General features: G+C 46.4%; 1 protein-coding gene and 1 long non-coding RNA gene across 6 annotated transcripts in view; one reads left to right on the top strand and one right to left on the bottom strand.

The window, feature by feature from the left end:
* The window catches only part of INSC (INSC spindle orientation adaptor protein), a 309,535-nt gene that overhangs the window by 259,505 nt on the left and 31,222 nt on the right, over nucleotides 1-18,808 (bottom strand). Inside the window, exon 3 of one of the 5 annotated variants that reach the window (XM_068260117.1) lies at nucleotides 7,237-7,337. The exons of 3 other annotated variants lie outside the window; for them this stretch is intronic. The gene's annotated coding sequence lies outside the window, so the exon portion shown is untranslated. The remainder of the gene's footprint in view (nucleotides 1-7,236; nucleotides 7,338-18,808) is intronic. One more of the 5 variants, XM_068260118.1, reaches the window with a different exon arrangement.
* The window catches only part of LOC137538109 (uncharacterized), a 38,663-nt gene continuing 22,146 nt past the window's right edge, over nucleotides 2,292-18,808 (top strand). Inside the window, exon 1 of the long non-coding RNA XR_011024685.1 lies at nucleotides 2,292-2,366. This is a non-coding gene — a long non-coding RNA (uncharacterized lncRNA). The remainder of the gene's footprint in view (nucleotides 2,367-18,808) is intronic.

Below are 18,808 nucleotides of genomic sequence, written 5' to 3'. Positions count from 1 at the left end.
AGGCAAACTGAGCTCAAGTGCTGGTGCACATGCCCAGATCGGATTTCAGCATGTCTCGATAGGAAGCATAAATCGGCATTACACCGGCCCTAGACTTTTTGCCGCCTGAGGCAAATTTTGAAAATCGGGTCCCCCGATCTGCGCTCCTCTCCAGCCTTAAATAGAAGCAGCCGCTATTTGTAAGAGGCACGGGCGGGGAGGACTCACCTCTTCCCAGCGTGTGCTCCACTAACCTCACTTCCTGCAGCGTCAGTGGAGCGCACGCTGGAACGAGGAAGAGGTGAGTCCTCCCCGCCCGTGCCTCTTACGAGTAGCGGCTGCTTCTATTTAAGGCTGGAGAGGAGCGCAGATCGGGGGACCCCGCCGCTAGGCCCAATACCCCTGTCCTGCCAGCTACCCCTCCAGCTTGGCGGCCGGCTCCCCGCACCCACGGACGGGCGGGTGCCGCCCCTGGAAATTTGCCGCCTGAGGCAAAAGTTTTACCCCGCCTCATGAGCGGGCCGGCCCTGTACTTACCTAAAGAGAGGAAAGTCTCAGGATCCTTTTGAGGCTTCCCTCTATGCTCTGCTCTCCCCTGTCACTGACCGTGCTCCTCTTCTGCATTCTTCGCTGCGCTGTAGATGCTCGAGCCCCCTATTTCCTCTCTATTTTTTTCATTGGCTGGCTTCACTTGTAGGGGAAGAGTAATTAACCATTTAAGTACCAGCGGTCTCTGCCCCCTTAAAGAGAACCTGTACTGAGTACAAATATTTAAAATAAACACACGAGGTAACTTCAAATGAACATTACATAGTTACCTTGCCATCAGTTTCTTTCAGAAGCTCACCATTTTCTTCTGACAATAATCCCTTCCAGTTCTGACAATATTTTGTCAGATCTGAAATATATCAGTTGCTGTCAATAAAATATCAGTTACTGTCCGTTATAGATAAGAGGAAAACTGATGTACCAGGTAATGTTCATGTTTCCCTATGGCTCAAGTGGGCGATGTTACAGTTTAACTGTGTGCTGACCAGAAAGCTGTTATGGGTAATGGCCATTTTTAAAATGGAGGACGGAAAATTCCCTTGATCACAGTGAACAAACAGGACGCGGGACAGGAGAAAGACACTGATGAGTAGACTACATGGAAGGTAAGTATGACTTGTGTATGCTTATTTTGACTTTTAATTTTCAGTTCAGGTTTTCTTTAAGGACCAGAGACCGCTGGTACAGGAACGCGGAATCCTGACAAAATACTGACTAATCGTCGCACATACCCGCCACCATCGCCGCTCGCCGGGACCTCCAGGACATAGACTCTGCCGTCTCTATGACGGCATAGCCATGTGATCTGGTCAGGAGCTGCTTTCATTGGCTCCTGACTGTGTCTATCAATGTAAGCCAATGGGAGCAGCTTACATTGATAGACATGGCCAGAAGCCAATGAAACGGCTCCTGACCGGCTCACATGGCTCTGCCGTCATAGAGACAGGCAGAACCTGTGAGATGCAGGGAGACTCGTCGGGTTGAAGCGGCGGAAATGGCGAATGCGCGCAGCGGCGGTTAATTGAAATCTACGCCCTGCCAGCCAGAAACGCAGCAGAAATCTAAAAAATGCTGCAGCCCCGGAGTTTGCGTTTGTGGAAAAAACGAGCCGCTCTGGTGTGCACCAGCCCATTCACTTTCATTAGCCAAGTGGTTTTCCCCCTGCAAGCGTTTTGAAATTCCCTTCAGAACCGCTCTGGTGTGCACGAGCCCTTACAGTTATATATTCCTGTATATTTGGTATGTAGCCCCACCCCCCCACTGAGGCTTAGCCTAGGCTGATTAGCTATGCAAAATTCTCCCCGTGGCCTAGAGCATCCTGGGAGACCAGGTATATTTACGAATGGCTTCAGAACTCTCGATAGACAAACATTCCACAGAGATCACCTGACAGGACTAAAGAAGTCGCCACCTGTGATAAACTGCAAAAAATGTGATTCGGGGTGAGGAAAGATTTTACGATGGGCACTGGCTAAATAATGTATGAGGCCTGGAACCCGCTAGGAATTGCTGCAGTGCTTTAAAATTGCCCCAGAGCTGTGTACAGTGATTCCTAGTGCGATCGTGATTCCCAGACACTTAGAAGCACCGTACAGTAAACTGTACAGCGCTTCCAATTAGCGATTCACATGTTTTTTTAAATAAAACTTTAATATTCTTCTCTAGGTCCAGTCAGAGAAATGCCTGTGACCTCTTCCTTAGGGGGCGGGACTATGGGCGGGGATTTACGTGTTTTTTAAAATAAAACTTTAATATTCTTCTCTAGGTCCAATCAGAGAAACGCCTGTGACCTCTTCCTTTAGGGGGCGGGGCTACGTAGCAGGAAATCCGGACACCGGGTAAGTATCATAAAGTTTTATTCAATCATACTCACTCAGCCCCCAAAAGCACTGCAAAATCACTTTGCAGCGCTTATATACTTAGTATTGAGCCCAAACTCTCTCAAAATGCTACATTTCCTGCGATTGCGATTACCCCTAATCACAATTGCGCTAGTGGGTTCTCCTCCACTCACTTTCATTGACAAAGCATTTTTGGGAATCGTCGGCGATCCCAAAACGCTGCCAAAAATGCACTAGTGAGTCCCAGCCTTAAATTAATGTTGTAAAAAAAAAGTCATTTTATTTATTACGTTATTTTCACTACCGTTCCTCTTTCAGATACTACGACTGATGTTTCTGTACATAAATTGTATTTGGAACCCTTCCTCTCCTCGGCCACCATACCAAATTACCTATTAAAAATATATTAAAAAAAAAAAAAAATTAAAGCGGATCCGAGATGAAAAAATAACTATAACAAGTAACTTGTCTATATATCTTATGTACAGTTTAGATGGTTTAAACAGCAAATCTGTCTGTATACTGCTTTAATAGAATATGATTATTTCTTCCTGTGATACAATGACAGCAGCCATGTTGTTTGTAAACATTACACAGAGGCAGGCTTATCTGCACCATCAGCACTCAGACTGAAAAAAACCTAATCCCCCCCCCCCTCCTCCTCCCTCCTCCCCTCTGCCTCTGAAATCTCTGGCTAGTAACACCTGCTCCTCCCCCTGCCCAGACTGAGCTCACTTGCTACTGCCAAGGCTCTCTGAAAATTGTGGGTGGGGCTTATTTAGTTTATAGGGAATTAGAGTATTAAAGCAAAAACAAAAGTATTTGGTTTGAGGAATGCCCTATAAACAATAGGAAAGGAACACAATTATGCAATGAGTAAAAGTTCATCTCGGATCCACTTTAAGTGCCACACGTATTAGATTCAGCCAGAAACCTAGTCCCACTATTGTGGAAATCAATCACACCTCCCTCTGTACAGCATTAACCGAAAAAGACTAAACCCTATCATAAAAGCAGGACAGATAATCTTTTCCCTCAGAAACGACATTGAAAAGTTCATTACTAAATGGACAAGCACGATAATCTTCAAAGACTTGAAAAGATACAAGGCCTCAATACACAAGACTAGACAAGTGACTAACCTCAGTGGCTGTGTGAGAATTCAGGGACTAAGCTGTTCAGAGTAAGATTAGAGATTTGGTGACCTACAAGGCTTAAAGGGGACCTGAACTCTTGCACAGGACTGAAGAAATACAGAGAATTGCACCATGTAGGTATTTAGAGAGTTTAGCCTGTTTAATTCCCTTCTCATTTGTGTCTAATCACAAGTTGTAATCTGACCTCTCCCCTGTGTCACATGACTGCCTATGGCAGAGATGGCAGATAAGGCCATTTGAAAGCACAGGAGGTAAACAATATGTCTGCTTCCATGAACCAGGAAGTAGAAATAGTGCAGATTTATTTTAGGATTTGTTTCAGCTGTAACAAAGAAATGTTTTTTGTTATCATGCTATTGTGTATCTTTTAGAGCAGAGAAGACGTTCTGAGTTCAGGTCCACTTTAAAGAGACACTGAAGCGAAAAAAAAAAATATGATATAATGAATTGGTTTTGTAGTACGGATAATTACTAGAACATTAGTAGCAAAGAAAACATTCTCATATTTTTTTTATAACATTGCATCATTCTCTAATATTTGAGGTTTACACACTACTCAGCATTCTAAATGATTTTACAGAGCAGGCTGTTGAACGGTTCTCTGCAGAAAAACAAACAATACAGTGCCAGACTCTTAAAGGGGCACTACGGTGAAAAATTGTAAAATTCAAAATATGTGCAAATATAGACAAATATAAAGTACGTTTTTTCCAGAGTAAAATGAGCCATGAATTACTTTTCTCCTATGTTGCTGTCACTTACAGTAGGCAGTAGAAATCTGACATAAGTGACAGGTTTTGGACTAGTCCATCTCTTCATAGGGGATTCTCAACAAGGCTTTTATTCTTTATAAAGATATTCCCTGGGATTTATACAAAGATGCTGGCCAGCTTCCCTGCTCCCTACACAGTTTTTTGGCAGTTGGACAGAGCAACTGCCATTCACTAAGTGCTTTTAAAAATAAATATATCCCTGAGAATCCCCTTTAAAGAGATGGACTAGTCCAAAACCTGTCACTTCTGTCAGATTTTTACAACCTACTGTAAGTGACAGCAACATAGGAGAAAAGTAATTTATGGCTCATCTGGAAAAAAAGTACTTCTTATTTGTATATGTTTGTACATATTCTGAATTTTACAGTTTTTCACTTCAGAAGACCGAGCTCTCTGGGACTTTGAAAGTCGTGGAGCTTATTGGCTCTTTTGCATAGATAACAACTGGAGTTTCTTAACTCTTCCTGTACTGGAAACAATATTAGGTTATGAAGATAGCAGCTAGTTGGCAAGCTGCTGATGCTCCCTTAAAGAAGGGCCAGGGCCATGTTTAGCCAAATGCAGCCCTGCCACATGACCAATATATATAATATATAATAATAATAATTCGGAAAATATTACACTGGGCAGGTGAGTGTATGGGGAGCATCAGGCGAAGTGAACTTTGTTTATTTTACCCGCTGATCCATCATCTCCCCAGCAGCAGCCAGTTAATCTCACTTTCTAGGTCACAAAAGTAAACAATAGGGGACCCTCTTGTAATTTCTCAGCGACAGCCCAGAGGTGAGGCTGTTTGGGAGGAAACAAAGGCGTTGAATGCCGCTAGCCTTGAGCTGTTCTCTCATCTGGATCCAGGTCATGAATAAATGACTAAAGCCAGATTATTATTTACACAGACTTGGCGACATGAGCCAGCAGATAGGCTGCTAGGCAAACAGATGCCGCATTATATACTGTGTTTGGGTGATTGTTTGGCTTGTTCATAGGAAAGGTTTTTTTGTTTTTTTTTCCCCTTAGTTTGGAATGAGCCATAATTTCAATATGCCAGGAACTTACGCTCTAGAGGTCAAATAATAGACCTTATTACTGCAGCCTTGTAAAAGTATTCAGATGCTCAGCCATGTTTTTGTTCTGAATAGTAAATCTTTGGGCTGGTTTCACACTGTACAGTATATTGGCGTAAGCGATGCAGTGCGCCGCACCGCCAAAAACAGGCCTTCAGGGAACACCACGTACACGTGTTTCCTGTCTCGCCACCAGCCAAACAGGAAGTGACATGCGCTTGCGGTCACTTCCTGCTTCGGGTATGCGGAAGTGTATTGTAAAAATACGCTTCTGCGCATGTGTGCTGCCACGTTGCAACTCCAACGTCGTTAAAGGACCCTGCATCGCCATAGACTAACGTGAGTTCCGGCCCGACGCTGGTCGGGTCCTGCATGGTAATGTAGTTCTGCGCTAGTGTTAAATAGAGCACTACCTGCAGCTGTGTGACAGGGGGTAGAGAATTTGTAGGCTTTTATATAGGGCGCCACACCCTAGGTAAGCAGATGCTTGTTTTATCCCCCACAGCAGGCGCAGTTTATCAACCTCCCTTAGGGGGAGGTTCGCTTGGCAATATTTTTTATAATACTGCTCAGTACCCTTTAAAATCTAGAGGGTAGTGGGGTGGAGACACTAAGGGAGTAGGCAATGGGCTTAGGGTATGAGGCAGTGAGCCTCAAATTCTAGCTACAACAAATTATATGCTTGTCTGAGTAGGTGTGCCTTGAAGGACTTACGAGGCCTGATTTTTAAAAAATAAACAAAAAAAGTTAGATACCTGTGTGTTTTTGTAAGGCACGGAGGACGCCGTCCGCGCCCTCCGTGCCGTTCCGCCGGATCCCCGCTCCGTCGGAACGGCACGGAGGGCGCGGACGGCGTCCTCCGTGCCTTACAAAAACACACAGGTATCTAACTTTTTTTGTTTATTTTTTAAAAGTCAGGCCTCGTAAGTCCTTTGAGGGTATGCTTGAAAATTTCCAGGCTTGAAGCCTGATGGAGGGGCTGTAGGAGAGAGTTCCAAAGGAGAGGTGACACTCATGAGAAGTCTTGGATACGAGAATGAGAGGAGGTGACCAAGTTGGATGACTAGAGGGTCTTGTGGGAGGAGCAAAGGATCTGGGAGGGATGATATCTGGAGCAGTAAACTTGTGATCAGCTTTGAGGAGTTTATTATCTATTAGAAGCGTGTTCGGGCTCATTGGTAAATTTTTATTGAGTATGGGGGAGGAGCAGTGGAGGATTTACAGGGCTGAAAAGGTATAAAGTTAATTGAGGCTGCAGATTGATCTGTTTTGCTGAAATCTGATCATGATTGAGTGGCACAATGTGGTGAATTGATCACTGTCAATCAAGGAGTGATTGATTGCTTCCTTGCACTGGGCTACAGCCGCACTCGTGCATGAAAAGAAGCGCAGTCATGATCAAAAATCTCTGTGTTTGTGACATGGGAAGCCTCTACAGGATCCAGAGGCTTCCTTCTTGAAGAGAAACTATCAAAGAAACTGTCATTCTGTAAACCCCACATACCTATAGAGCTTTTAGCCAGTAACAATAGAAAGCTTTTCAGGAGTCTCTTAGCACAGCCTGTGTGAAAGGAATACCTTGTGTATCAACTTTTTGTAACAAAGTTGGTTTAGGGGACAGAGCTGCACCATGTAGATAGGTGTCACTTCTCTGTCGCTATTCACAGAGACAGAATGAAATTACTGTCTTTCTGCCCTGCCACACATGCTTGCATGCTTACACCCACCATTCAGAATGACCTCTTTCGGGCTGTAATCTCTGTTTACTTTACACTACTTGAGGCAGAGAGACACAGGAACAGCTGATTAGTTATTTACACACTATTTGATGCTATATTTCTGCTTTTTATCATTCTGAAGACATTTCACTCACATGATTACAGGTAGTGAAGACTGTTTCTGTATTCTGGATGTGCTGCACACAGTCCTCCATAGTAATGCCCACAGCGAAAACTGTTCTCTGTAAATTTTCTTCTTATAAAACATGAAAAGATGAAAAAAAGCCTTTGTATTGCTATTTGCTAGTAATTACTGGAATATATATATGTGGCATTTAGAATTTTAGTTAACTTTGATAGTTGTCCTTTAAGTAAGTATCAGTCACCTACCAGTCACCTCTGGTAGACTTTAATCAGTCTCTGCTTCATAACTGGACTGGAAAGGTCACCGGTTCAATAATGAGTTGTTTGCTGGGCTTACTTCTCCTCTTAAACTAAGTACCCACGTCGAGATTTTCCCGCCGACTGACGATTTTTTGAGCAATGAGCGGACGTTTCCACGATATCGTGACTTGGGTACAGGTGCACGACCACGTAATGTTGTTTAGCATCGCATCGCAATAACGACTGTCACAGCGGATTGGATCGCTAAGATCCTTGACAACTCCCGCACAAAGTACCGCGATCGCTTGAAGTCTCATTCGCTTCCGACGTGTAGCATCACATGACGTTGTGCGCACCCGCCGATGGGAAGAGATGTTGCTGACGACCGTCATCAAGGGGACGTCGCAGGACCTGTTGGGCGGTGAGTACGTAGCTTAAGCACGATTCAGTCTACATTATCCTGCCCTCCCTCTCCCAGTCTGTATCAGGCTGTGCAGGATACGTCTCATATATATTAACACAGATTGGGGCACATTTTGCAGGTAGCACAGTGGCATAGTGGATCGCACTCTTTTACTTTTCAGTGTTGGAGTACCTGGTTCCGGTGTCTGTGTAGGTTTCTTCTGGACACTCTGGTTTCTCCCCACATCCCAAAAACATACTGGTGAGTCACTTTGTTCACTACACTGGTCGATGTGGCCATCAGATCGATCCCTCTCAGATCATTATCTGATCAGAGAGGGATCTATATGATCGAATCCCTCCACACAGATTTTCAATAGATTTCAGTATGAAAATCTGTGCGCACCTGCCGGGTCTCCCAGTTCCCCCTTCCTGGGCTGTTCAGTATGTAGGGGCAGCTTGCTCTCACCTGTTCAGGACGCAAAGCATGTGGATGCAGCCAGGCCCGGCTGTACATCACAGGAGCCTTTAGACATAGATGTCCTGGCACCCTAGACCCCGCCCTCCATGAACCTACAAACCCCCTCGGAACCACACCGCAAGTGTGCTGGCTGACCTGGTCACTTCTTCCTTACTTCCCTTGCCTGTCATAGGTAGCTACAGGTGCCCCTTATTATTAGGTAGCCAGAAGTACCCTCTGTATTAAGTAGCTAGAGGTGCTCCCAACTGAAGGGATATCTGGTCACTGGAACGCCGAGACCTGGGTGAGTAACCTCTCATTTACACTCCACTTGGGATTCTGCATAGGAAAGGAGCAAGGGGGGCACTCAGGGAGGGGACTGAGCCTCCTTTCCATCATCAGGTGCCTGTAGACACGTGCCTACAGTGCCTTATGGTAAATCTGGCTCTGGATGCAGTGCGGGCACGGACTCACTATGCTCCTTTCTGAATACCTATAAGTGTCTACTTTCCAAAATGGGGTCATTTGTGGGGTGTGTTTACTGTCCTGACATTTTGGGGGGTGCTAAATTGTAAGCACCCCTGTAAAGCCTAAAGGTGCTCATTGGACTTTGGGCCCCTTAGCGCAGTTAGGCTGCAAAAAAGTGCCACACATGTGGTATTGCCGTACTCAGGAGAAGTAGTATAATGTGTTTTGGGGTGTATTTTTACACATACCCATGCTGGGTGGGAGAAATATCTCTGTAAATGACAATTGTTTGATTTTTTTTTTACACACAATTGTCCATTTACAGAGATATTTCTCCCACTCAGCATGGGTATGTGTAAAAATACACCCCAAAACACATTATACTACTTCTCCTGAGTACGGCGATACCACATGTGTGGCACTTTTTTGCACCCTAACTGCGCTAAGGGGCCCAAAGTCCAATGAGTACCTTTAGGATTTCACAGGCCATTTTTGTTTCAAGACTACTCCTCACGGTTTAGGGCCCCTAAAATGCCAGGGCAGTATAGGAACCCCACTAATGACCCCATTCTAGAAAGAAGACACCCCAAGGTATTCCGTTAGGAGTATGGCGAGTTCATAGAAGATTTTATTTTTTGTTGCAAGTTAGCGGAAATTGATTTTAATTGGTTTTTTTCACAAAGTGTCATTTTCCGCTAATTTGTGACAAAAAATAAAATCTTCTATGAACTCACCATACTCCTAACGGAATACCTTTGAGTGTCTTCTTTCTAGAATGGGGTCATTTGTGGGGTTCCTATACTGCCCTGGCATTTTAGGGGCCCTAAACCGTGAGGAGTAGTCTTGAAACCAAATGTCGCAAAATGACCTGTGAAATCCTAAAGGTACTCATTGGACTTTGGGCCCCTTAGTGCACTTGGGGTGTAAAAAAGTGCCACACATGTGGTACCGCCGTACTCAGGAGAAGTAGTATAATGTGTTTTGGGGTGTATTTTTACACATACCCATGCTGGGTGGGAGAAATATTTCTGTAAATGACAATTGTTTGATTTTTTTTTACACACAATTGTCCATTTACAGAGAGATTTCTCCCACCCAGCATGGGTATGTGTAAAAATACACCCCAAAACACATTATATTACTTCTCCTGAGTACGGCGGTACCACATGTGTGACACTTTTTTGCAGCCTAGGTGCGCTAAGGGGCCCAACGTCCTATTCACAGGTCATTTTGAGGCATTTGTTTTCTAGACTACTGGTCACGGTTTAGGGCCCCTAAAATGCCAGTGCAGTATAGGAATCCCACAAGTGACCCCATTTTAGAAAGAAGACACCCCAAGGTATTCCGTTAGGTGTATGGCGAGTTCATAGAAGATTTTATTTTTTGTCACAAGTTAGTGAAAAATGACACTTTGTGAAAAAAAAACAATAAAAATCAATTTTCGCTAACTTTTGACAAAAAATAAAATCTTCTATGAACTTGTCATACACCTAACAGAATACCTTGGGGTGTCTTTTTTTTCTAAAATGGGGTCACTTGTGGAGTTCCTATACTGCCCTGGCATTTTAGGGGCCCAAAACCGTGAGTAGTCTGGAAACCAAATGTCTCAAAATGACTGTTCAGGGGTATAAGCATCTGCAAATTTTGATGACAGGTGGTGTATGAGGGGGCGAATTTTGTGGAACCACTCATAAGCAGGGTGGCCTCTTACATGACAGGTTGTATTGGGCCTGATCTGATGGATAGGAGTGCTAGGGGGGTGACAGGAGGTGATTGATGGGTGTTTCAGGGGGTGGTTAGAGGGGAAAATAGATGCAATCAATGCACTGGGGAGATGATCGGAAGGGGGTCTGAGGGGGATCTGAGGGTTTGGCCGAGTGATCAGGAGCCCACACGGGGCAAATTAGGGCCTGATCTGATGGGTAGGTGGGCTAGGGGGTGACAGGAGGTGATTGATGGGTGTCTCAAGGTATGATTAGAGGGGGGAATAGATGCAAGCAATGCACTGGCGAGGTGATCAGGGCTGGGGTCTAAAGGGCGTTCTGAGGGTGTGGGCGGGTGATTGAGTGTCCTAGGGGCAGATAGGGGTCTAATCTAATGGGTAGCAGTGACAGGGGGTGATTGATGGGTAATTAGTGGGTGTTTAGGGTAGAGAACAGATGTAAACACTGCACTTGGGAGGTGATCTGGCGTCGGATCTGCGGGCGATCTATTGGTGTGGGTGGGTGATCAGATTGCCCGCAAGGGGCAGGTTAGGGGCTGATTGATGGGTGGCAGTGACGGGGTCATTGATGGGTGATTGACAGGTGATTGACAGGTGATCAGGGGGATAAATGCATACAGTACACAGGGGGGGGGGTCTGGGGAGAATCTGAGGGGTGGGGGGGTGATCAGGAGGGGGCAGGTGGCAGGGGGGGGGGATAAAAAAAATAGCGTTGACAGATAGTGACAGGGAGTGATTGATGGGTGATTAGGGGGGTGATTGGGTGCAAACAGGGGTCTGGGGGGTGGGCAGGGGGGGGGGGTCTGAGGGGTGCTGTGGGCGATCTGGGGCAGGGGGGGGGGGAAATCAGTGTGCTTGGGTGCGACATAGGGTGGCTGCAGCCTGCCCTGGTGGTCCCTTGGACATTGGGACCACCAGGGCAGGAGGCAGCCTGTATAATACACTTTGTAAACATTACAAAGTGTATTATACACTTTGTATGCGGCGATCCGGGTGCTAGTAACCCGCCGGCGCTTCCGAATGGCCGGCGGGTTACAGCGCGAGGTGGGCGGAGCCAGTCCCCGGCGGCCGATTGCGTCACGAATGACGCGATCGCGCCGCCCATGCCCCTACAAGGACCGCCACAATTTGTCAATACGGCGGTCCTTGCGGGGTCCACTTCCCGGCCGCCAATTGTCTATACGGCGGTCGGGAAGTGGTTAAACTGTGACTATGGTAGGATTAGATTGGGAGCTCCTCTGAGGACCATCAGTGACATGACTATGTACTCTGTAAAGTGCTGCAGAAGATGTCAGTACTACAGTGCTATATAATACTATACCAGTATTAAAAACTGTGGCTAAGTGCTTAGCATTGCTGTAGCAGTCCCAAGTTCAGTTGCCATCCACCTATGACACTATCTGCATGGAGTTTGTATGTTCTCCCTGTGTTTCATTCTAGTTCTCATATACATTCAAAAACATACTGGTAGAGAAACTGGCCTCCCTCAAAACTGATCCTGGATGTGACAGGGGTATTATAATGGTAGGTATATTTGTGATATTAGATTGTGAGCTCCGTTGAGTGACAGTGACATAAATAAATAATTCAGTGCACATTTGTTAAGCAGTGTGGAAAATGTTGGCACGTAATAATTGTGTTTAATTATACATGATTATATTAAGTTGTATTTTTTTTTCTTTGCCTACAGTTAGGCCTCAATATGTTTTTATAACATAAAACAATGCTGCACATAAATATTATTTCTGAACGTGAGAGATTCATAATGAACATATCACAGTGCACAATAGCTCAATAAACACTTTGCTGTTCACTGTAATAAATGAGCTGGAGAAACGTGTGACTACTTTTCTTAGGCAAGTGATTTACTAAAGGCTTTTTAGAGCTGTAGAATGCAAGAGAGTAGACGTTTCTGGTGTTGGTGCTCCTGCATTCGGAAACACAAATTACGCCAGTCACCTCTGTGGTGTTCATACATGTGGCCTGTAGATGTCACTGTTCTATTTGGATACAGCATAAAGGTTATCTAGACTGTTGTGGGCCATTGGTTACTGTTCTGCCCTGGCTAGGACCACAGAGAGAAGACACGGTTTATGAAGAGAGTTGGTGAATCTAGGGATGAGCGTAATGACCTAATTACGAATTTCCGAAATTTCGCGAAATTACTACAATTACGATTTTAGCAGTAATCGAAATTTCGTAATTTTCGCAAATTACGCAAATTTTCGTAATTACGATTACGAAATTTAGTATTTTAAAGTTTGCAAAGGTTTCTATCCCTCTAGATGCCTAAAATGAATAACCAACCATCCTCCTCCTCCTCCTCCTCTCTCCCTCTCTCTCTCTCTCTCTCTCTCTCTCTCTCTCTCTCTCTCTCTCTCTCTCTCTCTCTCTCATTTGTAGTATTTCAAAACCATACTCACATTCATGACATGTCCAGGGATCAAACCCAGGCCAACCACATGGAAGACAGCTATGCTCACCACCATACCACCAAACACACACTAAATAGACTGCTAACCTAAATCTTACTTGTAGACAGTCATATGAGACACATGCTGGGTGCAGGGCTTTGTGATTGGACCATGCGATAGAGTGAGGTGCAAAAATGAAATCATGCCTAGCAGAGGATGGTTTCACAGTGCTAAATGCTAGGCTGGCTGTGGTGCAATTGGTTAGTGTGTCTGGCTGGTAACAGCAAGGTTACAGGTTCAATTCCATCCAGGCATGTCTTTTCCTTTTGCGTTCAACAGTTGTCCAAACAGAGCCAACAGAGCCCCAGATAGCCATGTAGAGTTAGGTCACAGCTAGCCTGGCTGTGGTGCAATTGGTTAGTGTGTCTGGCTGGTAACAGCAAGGTTACAGGTTCGATTCCATCCAGGCATGTCTTTTCCTTTTGCGTTCAACAGTTGTCCAAACAGAGCCAACAGAGCCCCAGATAGCCATGTAGAGTTAGGTCACAGCTAGCCTGGCTGTGGTGCAATTGGTTAGTGTGTCTGGCTGGTAACAGCAAGGTTACAGGTTCGATTCCATCCAGGCATGTCTTTTCCTTTTGCGTTCAACAGTTGTCCAAACAGAGCCAACAGAGCCCCAGATAGCCATGTAGAGTTAGGTCACAGCTAGCCTGGCTGTGGTGCAATTGGTTAGTGTGTCTGGCTGGTAACAGCAAGGTTACAGGTTCGATTCCATCCAGGCATGTCTTTTCCTTTTGCGTGCGCGCGCTGCGCCATTGAACCCCATGGGGTATTTTGCGTGCGTAACTTTACGCATGCAAAACTTTGTGCTCGGTGTTTGGACAACTGTTGAACTCAAAAGGAAAAGACATGCCTGGATGGAATCGAACCTGTAACCTTGCTGTTACCAGCCAGACGCACTAACCAATTGCACCACAGCCAGCCTAGCATTTAGCATTGTGAAACCATCCTCTGCTAGGCATGATTTCATTTTTGCACCTCACTCTATCGCATGGTCCATGGTCCAATCACAAAGCCCTGCACCCAGCATGTGTCTCATATGACTGTCTACAAGTAAGATTTAGGTTAGCAGTCTATTTAGTGTGTGTTTGGTGGTATGGTGGTGAGCATAGCTGTCTTCCATGTGGTTGGCCTGGGTTTGATCCCTGGACATGTCATGAATGTGAGTATGGTTTTGAAATACTACAGATCTCTGGAGAGAGAGGGAGGGAGGAGGAGGAGGCTGGCTGGCTGGCTATTCATTTTAGGCATCTAGAGGGATAGAAACCCTTACAAACCTGAAAAAGTAAAATTTCGGTTGGAGACACGAAATTCGTCATTACGGGAGTGAAATTACGATTACGAAATTGTAAATTACGATTTGAAAATTAATTACGAAATTACGAATTTGGGTCGTAATGTTAAATTTCGCATTCGTAATAAAAGCAGTTCGAAATTTCGAAAATTTCGGCTCATCTCTAGGTGAATCCTGTAGATAAAACTAGTTTCAGTTATCATGCCTCCCAGACAGTGGCGTAGCATTGGGGATAGCAGCCATAGCGCTGCTACGGGGCCCGCTACGTCACAGGGGGCCCGCAGCTGCCTGAGAGGACTTTTTATTTATTTACTTTTTTTTTTGCTGGCCGTCCAGTCGGGCGGGGCCCCCCTCCCTCACCTTGCCCCCCCCCCCCCCCCCGCCTCACCTGGGGTCTCCCCTCCGGCGAGAAAGCGGCCGGCTTATACAGAAAGCTCCGGTGGGGTAATCAGCCTCTAGAGGTTCAGCTGCCTCCGGGCTATGCTGTCTCCTCTGTATTGCTGCTCCCACCACTTCCTGGTTTATTGCGAGCAGCAATACAGTGGGGGCACCGTAGCCCGGGAGGCAGCTGAACCTCTAGAGGCTGATTACCCCGCCGGAGCTTCCTGTATTTGCCGCTCTCTCGCTGATGGAAGGAGGGGGGACCCCAGGTGAGGCAGGGGGGATAAGGGTCGGGCCCCTACCCCACTAATTACTCGGCTACCTCCCCTCCCACCCGGCTACCTAACTGCCCACTACCTAACTGCCCACCTGGCTACCTAACTGCCCACCCTCCCACCCGGCTACCTAACTGCCCACCCGGCTAACTAACTGCCCACTATCTAACTGCCCACCCTTCCACCCGGCTACCTAACTGCCCACCCGGCTACCTAACTGCCCACTAACTAACTGCCCACCCTCCCACCCAGCTACCTAACTGCCCACTACCTAACTGCCCACCCTCCCACCCGGCTACCTAACTGCCCACTACCTAACTGGCCACCCTTCCACCCGGCTACCTAACTGCCCACCCTCCCACCCGGCTACCTAACAGCCCACCCTCCCACCCGGCTACCTAACAGCCCACTACCTAACTGCCCACCCACCCACCCGGCTACCTAACTGCCCACTACCTAACTGCCCACCCTCCCACCCGGCTACCTAACTGCCCACTACCTAACTGGCCACCCTCCCACCCGGCTACCTAACAGCCCACCCTCCCACCCGGCTACCTAACTGGCCACCCTCCCACCCGGCTACCTAACTGCCCACCCTCCCACCCGGCTACCTAACTGCCCACTACCTAACTGGCCACCCTCCCACCCATTTACCTAATTGCCCACTCTCCCACCCGGCAACCTAGCTGCCCACTACCTAACTGCCCACCCTCCCACCTGGCTACCTAACTGCCCACCCAGCTACCTAACTGCCCACCCTGCCACCCGGCTACCTAACTCCCCACCCGGCTACCTAACTGCCCACCCTTCTACCTAACTGCCCACCCGGCTACCTAACTGCCCACCCGTCTACCTATCTGCCTACCCTCCCACCCAGCTACCTAACTGCCTACCCAGTGCAGTGCCGCCTGCACCGCAAATAGTGTACCAGCCTGACCAACCACCCTCCCTCCAGGTAATTAATGTTAGCCCACTATAGACCTAACTACATATACTGTATTTTGTGGGGAAATCTGGCGACAATCTGATTGCATTTTGTGGGGATATCTGGCGACAATCTGATTGCAATTTGTGGGGAAATCTGCCAACAATCTGGTTGCATTTTGTGGGGAAATCTGCCGCCAATCTGGTTGCATATTGTAGGGAAATGTGCCAACAATCTGGTTGCAAATTGTAGGAAAATCTGCCAACAATCTGGTTGCATATTGTAGGGAAATCTGCCAAAAATCTGGTTGCATTTTGTGGGAAAATCTGCCGACAATCTGGTTGCATATTGTGGGGAAATCTGCCGACAATCTGGTTGCATATTGTGTGGAAATCTGCCGACAATCTGGTTGCATATTGTGTGGAAATCTGCCGACAATCTGGTTGCATTTTGTTGGGAAATCTGCCGACAATCTGGTTGCATATTGTAGGGAAATCTGCCGACAATCTGGTTGCATATTGTAGGGAAATCTGCCGACAATCTGGTTGCATATTGTAGGAAAATCTGCCGACAATCTGGTTGCATTTTGTAGGGAAATCAGATTTCCCCACAAAATGTTTGGGTGGGAGGTCCGAGGTCCGTGGGGTTGGAAGGTCGTGGGGGGGGGGGGGGCATAATTTTTTTTTGCTATGGGGCCCAGTCGTTTCTAGCTACGCCCCTGCTCCCAGACTACTGAGCACAACAACCAAGCTTCAGCACTGAAGCTAGTGGACAGGGTCACAGGGACATCACTTACACTGTGCTACTCATGTGAAGGGTGAAGCACAACGTGGACCGCAACCCCATGACCCTTTCCACTAGCTGAATTGCGGTTTGCAGTATAATCTGGCTTTTTGAATGCAGGATCCTGATTTCAAACACAAACACTAGAAGTATCCAGCAAACCAGGCCTGTGACTTATAAAAATAGTCTGCTATTAGGGGGCAAATGTTTTCCATTCACACCCTGGTAAAACCAAAGTTTGTGGAGAAATGGGGCCATTTTAAGCATAGGCATAGCTCTGTTTGTCAACCCACTGGCTCAAGAGTCTCCAACAGCATGTCTCCTTTACCAGTGAGACCGAAGCTCAGCAGAACAACATGGCTGCTGTAGTGCACTACCCTCCTCTCCTCTGCCCCTCTCCCTGTGAGCCTATTCACTGGTGGAAAGCAGCATGGAGGGGAGGAGGGTGCAGAAGTTGGGTGCACAGGCAGGTCAGCTCTGACTGGGGTCTCTGACACTAAGGTGGGGGCGGGTCTGTCAGTAATGGGGCTGTGTTAGTGTCACTAAGGAGGTTGTGTCATAAAGAAGGGTCTGTCACCAAGGGGGCATTGTCACCACAGGGTTTCTGCCACTAAGGGGGTTGTGTCACTAAGAAGTTTGTGCCACTAAGGCAGGGAAGTTCTTGCCCCAAAGGGGTCTGTTACTAAGGGAACTCAGTTACTTAGGGGTCATTTACACGTGTATCTACGGTGGATTTCCTAGGCAAAGAGATGGATAACCCACAAGGCAACTAGGCAGGTGCCCTGGTCAGTGTCCAGGGTCTTTGCCACCATCTCATCTGAGCACCTAGCCCACCTTACCTTAAAAAAACAAAGCTTGATGGCAAACAGGGAAGGCAAAGTCCCTATGTTGCCTAGTGCCCCATTTCTCTTGAATCCGCCTCTGGCTGGGAATAGTTCTCTTTGGCTTGGGTGGGTGGGGGTGTGTGTTGGGCCGGCAGGAGCTGATGTCCTCATTGAATCTGCTGGATGCTGCAGACTGGAATAGTATCAGGCATGTTTATCAGGCCAGCGGGATAATGGACGTTATCAGCATACGCCGTATAAACACTGAGGTCAGAATACATTTTTTTACTTAATAATCTTAAAAGGCCGAGAGAATGTACTCAGCTACTGCGGGGATGGCTGGCTGACTGGCTGCAGCCAATTTTGAGGTCTTGTCTGTTTCAGCTAAAGAGTCTCATTTATACTCAAGCGTCGCCGGAGCCAAAAATTGTGTAATCGCGCTGAGATATCCAGCCATGCCGCGGGAAGGGAGAGGAGAGCGGGCAGGGAAATGAAGCACTTTCATTGTAGCCATTTACAAAAATCAAATATAATCCACTCTGAAGATAAAAAATACTCTAAAAAGTGTGTCTGTACTTAGGTGTGGCTTAAATCATAGCTCCAAACTGTCCCTTTTTTGGAAAGACAGTCCCTCTTTGGGAACTGAACCCCCCTGTCCCTCTTTCTTCCACATTTGTTCCTCTTTCAGGACTCATGTACAGATCTTTGTAAATACATGTATTTTGCTACTGAAAAATGTGTTTAATTGACTCTAAACTTTATTCCCATCCTTCAAATTGATATATTTATTTTCAAGTGTTAATATAAAGGAAAATTAACCAGGATAGAAAAGACCAGTGTGGTTGGAATTATAAAACAACATATTTTTTTAATGAAATCTTTATGGTATGTGTGACAAGGGGTGTGATTATGGGTGCGGCGTGGGCATGGCTTAAAGAGAACCTGTACTGAGTAAAAATATTTAAAATAAACACATGAGGTAACTTCAAATGAACATTACATAGTTACCTTGCCATCAGTTCCTCTCAGGAGCTCACCATTTTCTTCTGACAATAATCCCTTCCAGTTCTGACAATATTTTGTCAGATCTGAAATATATCAGTTGCTGTCAGTAAAATATCAGTTGCTGTCAGTTACAGCTGAGAGGAAAACTGATGTACCAGGCAATGTCCATGTTTCCCTATGGCTCAAGTGGGCGATGTTACAGTTTAACTGTGTGCTGACCAGAAAGCTGTTATGGGGTAATGACCATTTTCAAAATGGAGGGCGGAAAATTCCCTTGATCACAGTGAACAAACAGGACGCAGGACAGGAGAAAGACACTGAGGAGTAGA

This window comes from Hyperolius riggenbachi, chromosome 11, assembly GCF_040937935.1.
Source record: "Hyperolius riggenbachi isolate aHypRig1 chromosome 11, aHypRig1.pri, whole genome shotgun sequence".
Lineage (NCBI taxonomy): Eukaryota > Metazoa > Chordata > Amphibia > Anura > Hyperoliidae > Hyperolius > Hyperolius riggenbachi.
This window is presented reverse-complemented; position numbering and strand designations above follow the sequence as displayed.